This window comes from Hyla sarda, chromosome 3 (assembly GCF_029499605.1).
Source record: "Hyla sarda isolate aHylSar1 chromosome 3, aHylSar1.hap1, whole genome shotgun sequence".
Lineage (NCBI taxonomy): Eukaryota > Metazoa > Chordata > Amphibia > Anura > Hylidae > Hyla > Hyla sarda.
This window is the reverse complement of record NC_079191.1, coordinates 408,105,953-408,116,054: the sequence shown is the minus strand read 5'-3', so window position 1 is coordinate 408,116,054 and position 10,102 is coordinate 408,105,953.

The following is a 10,102-nucleotide window of genomic DNA, read 5'->3' as shown; positions in this document are numbered from 1 at the left end:
TATCATATGCCCCCAGCAGCGCATGTTATATATGCCCCCAGCACAGCGCATGTTATATATGCCCCCCACACAGCGCATGTTATATATGCCCCCCGCACAGTGCATGTTATATATGCCGCCCACACAGCGCATGTTATATATGCCCCCACACAGCGCATGTTATATATGTCCCCCGCACATCGCTATCATATGCCCCTAACAGCACATGTTATATATGCCCCCCGCACAGCGCATGTTATATATGCCCCCCGCACAGCGCTATCATATGCCACCCACACAGCGCATGTTATATATGCCCCCCACACAGCGCATGCTATATATGCCCCCCCGCACAGTGCATGTTATATATGCCCCCCGCACAGTGCATGTTATATATGCCCCCACACAGCGCATGTTATATATGCCCCCCGCACAGTGCATGTTATATATGCCCCCCGCAGAGCACATGTTATATATGTCCCCCGCACAGCGCATGTTATAAATGTCCCCCGCACAGCGCATGTTATATATGCCCCCCGCACAGCGCATGTTATATATGCCCCCCACACAGCGTATGTTATATATGCCCCCTGCACAGTGCATGTATATATATGCCCCCCGCACAGCGCTATCATATGCCCCCAGCAGCGCATGTTATATATGCCCCCAGCACAGCGCATGTTATATATGCCCCCCACACAGCGCATGTTATATATGCCCCCCGCACAGTGCATGTTATATATGCCGCCCACACAGCGCATGTTATATATGCCCCCACACAGCGCATGTTATATATGTCCCCCGCACATCGCTATCATATGCCCCTAACAGCACATGTTATATATGCCCCCCGCACAGCGCATGTTATATATGCCCCCCGCACAGCGCTATCATATGCCCCCCACACAGCGCATGTTATATATGCCCCCCACACAGCGCATGCTATATATGCCCCCCCGCACAGTGCATGTTATATATGCCCCCCGCACAGTGCATGTTATATATGCCCCCACACAGCGCATGTTATATATGCCCCCCGCACAGTGCATGTTATATATGCCCCCCGCAGAGAACATGTTATATATGTCCCCCGCACAGCGCATGTTATAAATGTCCCCCGCACAGCGCATGTTATATATGCCCCCCGCACAGCGCATGTTATATATGCCCCCCACACAGCGCATGTTATATATGCCCCCCCTGCACAGTGCATGTTATATATGCCCCCCGCACAGCGCTATCATATGCCCCCAGCAGCGCATGTTATATATGCCCCCAGCACAGCGCATGTTATATATGCCCCCCACACAGCGCATGTTATATATGCCCCCCGCACAGTGCATGTTATATATGCCCCCCGCAGAGCACATGTTATATATGTCCCCCGCAAAGCGCATGTTATAAATGTCCCCCGCACAGCGCATGTTATATATGCCCCCCGCACAGCGCATGTTATATATGCCCCCCACACAGCGTATGTTATATATGCCCCCCTGCACAGTGCATGTATATATATGCCCCCCGCACAGCGCTATCATATGCCCCCAGCAGCGCATGTTATATATGCCCCCAGCACAGCGCATGTTATATATGCCCCCCACACAGCGCATGTTATATATGCCCCCCGCACAGTGCATGTTATATATGCCGCCCACACAGCGCATGTTATATATGCCCCCACACAGCGCATGTTATATATGTCCCCCGCACATCGCTATCATATGCCCCTAACAGCACATGTTATATATGCCCCCCGCACAGCGCATGTTATATATGCCCCCCGCACAGCGCTATCATATGCCCCCCACACAGCGCATGTTATATATGCCCCCCACACAGCGCATGCTATATATGCCCCCCCGCACAGTGCATGTTATATATGCCCCCCGCACAGTGCATGTTATATATGCCCCCACACAGCGCATGTTATATATGCCCCCCGCACAGTGCATGTTATATATGCCCCCCGCAGAGCACATGTTATATATGTCCCCCGCACAGCGCATGTTATAAATGTCCCCCGCACAGCGCATGTTATATATGCCCCCCGCACAGCGCATGTTATATATGCCCCCCACACAGCGTATGTTATATATGCCCCCTGCACAGTGCATGTATATATATGCCCCCCGCACAGCGCTATCATATGCCCCCAGCAGCGCATGTTATATATGCCCCCAGCACAGCGCATGTTATATATGCCCCCCACACAGCGCATGTTATATATGCCCCCCGCACAGTGCATGTTATATATGCCGCCCACACAGCGCATGTTATATATGCCCCCACACAGCGCATGTTATATATGTCCCCCGCACATCGCTATCATATGCCCCTAACAGCACATGTTATATATGCCCCCCGCACAGCGCATGTTATATATGCCCCCCGCACAGCGCTATCATATGCCCCCCACACAGCGCATGTTATATATGCCCCCCACACAGCGCATGCTATATATGCCCCCCCGCACAGTGCATGTTATATATGCCCCCCGCACAGTGCATGTTATATATGCCCCCACACAGCGCATGTTATATATGCCCCCCGCACAGTGCATGTTATATATGCCCCCCGCAGAGAACATGTTATATATGTCCCCCGCACAGCGCATGTTATAAATGTCCCCCGCACAGCGCATGTTATATATGCCCCCCGCACAGCGCATGTTATATATGCCCCCCACACAGCGCATGTTATATATGCCCCCCCTGCACAGTGCATGTTATATATGCCCCCCGCACAGCGCTATCATATGCCCCCAGCAGCGCATGTTATATATGCCCCCAGCACAGCGCATGTTATATATGCCCCCCACACAGCGCATGTTATATATGCCCCCCTGCACATTGCATGTTATATATGCCCCCCGCACAGCGCTATCATATGCCCCCAGCAGCGCATGTTTCATATGCCCCCAGCAGCGCATGTTATATATGCCCCCAGCACAGCGCATGTTATATATGCCCCCCACACAGCGCATGTTATATATGTCCCCCACACAGTGCATGTTATATATGCCCCCCACACAGCGCATGTTATATATGCCCCCCGCACAGTGCATGTTATATATGCCCCCCACACAGCGCATGTTATACATGCCCCCCGCACAGTGCATGTTATATATGCCCCCCGCAGAGCACATGTTATATATGTCCCCCGCACAGCGCATGTTATAAATGTCCCCCGCACAGCGCATGTTATATATGCCCCCCGCACAGCGCATGTTATATATGCCCCCCGCACAGCGCATGTTATATATGCCCCCCACACAGCGCATGTTATATATGCCCCCCTGCACAGTGCATGTTATATATGCCCCCCACACAGCGCTATCATATGCCCCCAGCAGCGCATGTTATATATGCCCCCAGCACAGCGCATGTTATATATGCCCCCCGCACAGCGCTATCAAATGCCCCCCACACAGCGCATGTTATATATGCCCCCCACACAGCGCATGCTATATATGCCCCCCCGCACAGTGCATGTTATATATGCCCCCCGCACAGTGCATGTTATATATGCCCCCACACAGCGCATGTTATATATGCCCCCCGCACAGTGCATGTTATATATGCCCCCCGCAGAGCACATGTTATATATGTCCCCCGCACAGCGCATGTTATAAATGTCCCCCGCACAGCGCATGTTATAAATGTCCCCCGCACAGCGCATGTTATATATGCCCCCCGCACAGCGCATGTTATATATGCCCCCCACACAGCGTATGTTATATATGCCCCCTGCACAGTGCATGTATATATATGCCCCCCGCACAGCGATATCATATGCCCCCAGCAGCGCATGTTATATATGCCCCCAGCACAGCGCATGTTATATATGCCCCCCACACAGCGCATGTTATATATGCCCCCCGCACAGTGCATGTTATATATGCCGCCCACACAGCGCATGTTATATATGCCCCCACACAGCGCATGTTATATATGTCCCCCGCACATCGCTATCATATGCCCCTAACAGCACATGTTATATATGCCCCCCGCACAGCGCATGTTATATATGCCCCCCGCACAGCGCTATCATATGCCCCCCACACAGCGCATGTTATATATGCCCCCCACACAGCGCATGCTATATATGCCCCCCCGCACAGTGCATGTTATATATGCCCCCCGCACAGTGCATGTTATATATGCCCCCACACAGCGCATGTTATATATGCCCCCCACACAGTGCATGTTATATATGCCCCCCGCAGAGAACATGTTATATATGTCCCCCGCACAGCGCATGTTATAAATGTCCCCCGCACAGCGCATGTTATATATGCCCCCCGCACAGCGCATGTTATATATGCCCCCCACACAGCGCATGTTATATATGCCCCCCTGCACAGTGCATGTTATATATGCCCCCCGCACAGCGCTATCATATGCCCCCAGCAGCGCATGTTATATATGCCCCCAGCACAGCGCATGTTATATATGCCCCCCACACAGCGCATGTTATATATGTCCCCCGCACAGTGCATGTTATATATGCCCCCCATACAGCGCATGTTATATATGCCCCCCGCACAGTGCATGTTATATATGCCCCCCACACAGCGCATGTTATATATGCCCCCCGCACAGTGCATGTTATATATGCCCCCCGCAGAGCACATGTTATATATGTCCCCCGCACAGCGCATGTTATAAATGTCCCCCGCACAGCGCATGTTATATATGCCCCCCGCACAGCGCATGTTATATATGCCCCCCACACAGCGCATGTTATATATGCCCCCCTGCACAGTGCATGTTATATATGCCCCCCGCACAGCGCTATCATATGCCCCCAGCAGCGCATGTTTCATATGCCCCCAGCAGCGCATGTTATATATGCCCCCAGCACAGCGCATGTTATATATGCCCCCCACACAGCGCATGTTATATATGTCCCCCGCACAGTGCATGTTATATATGCCCCCCACACAGCGCATGTTATATATGCCCCCCGCACAGTGCATGTTATATATGCCCCCCACACAGCGCATGTTATATATGCCCCCCGCACAGTGCATGTTATATATGCCCCCCGCAGAGCACATGTTATATATGTCCCCCGCACAGCGCATGTTATAAATGTCCCCCGCACAGCGCATGTTATATATGCCCCCCGCACAGCGCATGTTATATATGCCCCCCGCACAGCGCATGTTATATATGCCCCCCACACAGCGCATGTTATATATGCCCCCCTGCACAGTGCATGTTATATATGCCCCCCGCACAGCGCTATCATATGCCCCCAGCAGCGCATGTTATATATGCCCCCAGCACAGCGCATGTTATATATGCCCCCCACACAGCGCATGTTATATATGCCCCCCGCAAAGTGCATGTTATATATGCCCCCCACACAGCGCATGTTATATATGCCCCCCGCACAGTGCATGTTATATATGCCCCCCACACAGCGCATGTTATATATGCCCCCACACAGCGCATGTTATATATGTCCCCCGCACATCGCTATCATATGCCCCTAACAGCACGTTATATATGCCCCCCGCACAGCGCATGTTATATATGCCCCCCGCACAGCGCTATCATATGCCCCCCACACAGCGCATGTTATATATGCCCCCCACACAGCGCATGTTATATATGCCCCCCCGCACAGTGCATGTTATATATGCCCCCCGCACAGTGCATGTTATATATGCCCCCCGCACAGTGCATGTTATATATGCCCCCCACACAGTGCATGTTATATATGCCCCCCGCACAGCGCATGTTATATATGCCCCCCGCACAGCGCATGTTATATATGCCCCCCACACAGCGCATGTTATATATGCCCCCCACACAGCGCATGTTATATATGCCCCCCGCACAGTGCATGTTATATATGCCCCCCACACAGCGCATGTTATATATGCCCCCCCAAACAGCGCATGTTATATATGCCCCCCGCACATTGCATGTTATATATGCCCCCCGCACAGCGCATGTTATATATGCCCCCCACACAGCGCATGTTATATATGCCCCCCGCACAGTGCATGTTATATATGCCCCCCACACAGCGCATGTTATATATGCCCCCCCAAACAGTGCATGTTATATATGCCCCCCACACAGCGCATGTTATATATGTCCCCCGCACATCGCTATTATATGCCCCTAACAGCACATGTTATATATGCCCCCCGCACAGCGCATGTTATATATGCCCCCCACACAGCGCATGCTATATATGCCCCCCCACACAGTGCATGTTATATATGCCCCCCGCACAGTGCATGTTATATATGCCCCCCGCACAGTGCATGTTATATATGCCCCCCACACAGCGCATGTTATATATGCCCCCCTGCACAGTGAATGTTATATATGCCCCCCGCACAGTGCATGTTATATATGCCCCCCTGCACAGTGCATGTTATATATGCCCCCCGCACAGCGCTATCATATGCCTCCAGCAGCGCATGTTATATATTCCCCCCGCACAGCGCCTGTTATATATGCCCCCCGCACAGCGCATGTTATATATGCCCCCCGCACAGTGCATGTTATATATGCCCCCCGCACAGCGCATATTATATATGTCCCCGCACAGCGCATGTTATATATGCCCCCCCGCACAGCGCTATCATATGCCCCCAACAGCGCAAGTTATATATGCCCCCACACAGCGCATGTTATATATGCCCCCACACAGCGCATGTTATATATGCCCCCCGCACAGCGCTATCATATGCCCCCAACAGCGCAAGTTATATATGCCCCCACACAGCGCAAGTTATATATGCCCCCACACAGCGCATGTTATATATGCCCCCTGCACAGTGCATGTTATATATGCCCACCGCACAGCGCATGTTATATATGCCCCCCGCACAGTGCATGTTATATATGCCCCTCGCACAGCGCATGTTATATATGTCCCCTGCACATTGCATGTTATATATTTCCCCTGCACAGCGCATGTTATTTATGTCCCCACACAGCGCATGTTATATATGTCCCCTGCACAGCGCATGTTATATATGTCCACCGCACAACGCATGTTATATATGCCCCCCGCACAGTGCATGTATATATGCCCCCCGCACAGCGCATGTTATTTATGTCCCGCACAGTGCATGTTATATATGTCCCCTGCACAGCGCATGTTATATATGTCCCCCTAAGCTCCCAATAGCGCTTTTATCAGCAGAGCTTCTCTCCGGGAAGCCGCTGCCTGATGCTCTGCTAATACTCTGCTTGTCAATGATAGCGCTTCAGAGGCATATGTGTATAGAAGCGTTATCTGGTCCCCACTTTGCTTCTATACACAAACCTCCTGAGTCCAACCACCACAGCTGCCCCATCGCCTCCCCCATCCTTAGTGTTATAATTACCTGTTCCCGAGGTCCACGATCCTTCTGGCTCCGGCGCTGTTGCTGTGCGCTGTCACTCTGACGTCGCGTTGGGGACGTCACTCGTCATTGCACATCGCAGCGCACAGCCACAGTGCCGGAGCCAGAAGGATCGCGGACCTCGGGCCCCAGGAACAGGTAATTATAACAGCGGGGATGGGGGAGGCGATGGGGCAGCTGTGGTGGTTGGACTCAGGAGGTTTGTGTATAGAAGCAAAGTGGGGACCAGATAACGCTATATATCTTGTCCCCACTTCACTTCTATACACATATGCCTCTGAAGCGCTATCACACACGAGCAGAGCATTAGCAGAGCATCAGTCAGCGGCTTCCCAGAGAGATGCTCTGCTAATAAATTGTTTGCCAATGATTGCTCTACCGGGAGCTTATGATTGCGCTGTGCGGGGGGCAAATATAACATGCGCTGTGCAGGGGACATATATAACATGCGCTGTGCGGGGGACATATATAACATGCGCTGTGCGGGGGACATATATAACATGCGCTGTGCGGGGGACATATATGAAATGCGCTGTGCGGGGGGCATATATAACATGTGCTTTGCGGGGACATATATAAAATGTGCTGTATGGGGGGCATATATAACATGCGCTGTGTGGGGGGCATATATAACATGCGCTGTGCGGGGGACATATATAAAATGCGCTGTATGGGGGGCATATATAACATGCGCTGTGCGGGGGACATATATAACATGCGTTGATGGGGGCATATGATAGCGCTGTGCGGGGGGACATATGTAACATGCGCTGCTGGGGGCATATGATTGCGCTGTGCGGGGGCATACGTATATATATATATACATGCGCTGCGGTGGGTATATGATTGCGCAGCGGGGGACAAGATATATAGAAGCTGTGGGGAGCCAGACATATACATTACCCCCAATGATTCTATATATCTTTCCCCACCGCAGCTCTTCTATTTGAGAACCCCGCAGAGATCCCTGAATGGCTCCTCAGTACCGGCCATTCAGGGAACCCGGCGGGGAATTTGAAAATGAAAGTAAAAGACGTCGTACAACGCTGGAGAGCGGACCATGCCACCTGCTCCCCTGCTTAATGACTTTTGATCGGATCGGGTCTCAGAAGTGAGACCCAATGCGATCAACCCCTTTGCCCCTGTACTACTACCCCCAACATGGAACAGACCCTGTTCCATAATGGGGGTAGGATTTAGTCTTGGTGAAGAAAAATTCACAAGTTTTCCTGTGAGTTTTTCATCATACTCCGAGTGTTTTTCTTTTTTGTCGGGAACACACCCCTTTTTGTGATAACCACGGCCATTTGGAAGGGTTTAAAAAACACTCGGAGTAATGATATATTTTGTCGGGTTGTGCGACCAAATTTGTGTCGCATGGGCTATGCTCGCACAACCCGACAAAAAGAGTCGGGTTGACATTAGTAAATGAGGGCCATTGTGTACCTTGCATTGACAGGGGTTTAATAGCCAATGAAAGACAAGGGTGACCCCGATGACTTCACATCGTCACATCATATGAAGTGACGAACGCCATTTCCTGCTTAACTATATAGTCATGTCTGGATGAGGAGTAAACACCATGAATCCATAGCTTGTGGGTGCACCAAACAGGCCGGTAGCATCATGACCCGGGGATCATTTCCTTGGCATTGTCTAGGGCTGTTCGTCATCATATCACAATCCTTTATAGGTGAATGCTATAAGGACCTGTTAGCTGACCATCTGCACACATATCTACAGAAGGAATAGAGGAGACACGGTTACCGGTACTCATCGCTAGGCTTCAGCCAGCCGACTCTGCTTCAACTATTCACACGGACATCACTGGTTCCAGACATGATGCAGTGCGTTCAGAGGTGACTACCGGCGGTTTCGCACTGTGTGCGCACACAGCGCAAAACCTCTGGCAGTCATCTCTGAGTGCCCTGCACCATGTCTGGAACCGATGACTAGGGTTGGGCGTAAATATTTGCATTTTGAATTTTTATCATGAATATTGCAAATTTGCGAATTTGCGAATATTGCAAATATATTTGCTATATATTCGAAATTGCGAATGTTTGCTTTTTTCCTGCATATGCGCATATGTGAATATTCACATATTCCTTCTTTTCACTTGTGGGCCAATTAGAATTATGCAAATACACTTGTCAGAGGTTATCAACAACATCCCTAGCAACCAATAGTAAAGTTGTCCACCCCCTCACTGTTTTCTTCCTCAAATATGCGAATATGCGAATATTCACATATGCAAAAGTCATGAATATAGGACAAATATTCGTCTATATATTCGCAAAATATCGCAAATTCGAATATGGGCAATGCCGCTGTCACGATTCGGCTGGCTGGAGGTGGATCCTCTGTGCCAGAGAGGGATTGGCGTGGACCGTGCTGGTGGACCGGTTCTAAGTTGCTACTGGTATTCACCAGAGCCCGCCGCAAAGCGGGATGGTCTTGCAGCGGCGGTAGCAACCAGGTCGTATCCACCAGCAACGGCTCAACCTCTCTGACTGCTGAAGATAGGCGCGGTACAAGGGAGTAGACAAGAGCAAGGTCGGACGTAGCAGAAGGTCAGGGCAGGCAGCAAGGATCGTAGTCAGGGGCAACGGCAGGAGGTCTGGAACACAGGCTAGGAACACACAAGGAAACGCTTTCACTGGCACAATGGCAACAAGATCCGGCGAGGGAGTGCAGGGGAAGTGAAGTATAAATAGGGAGTGCACAGGTGAACACACTAATTAAGCC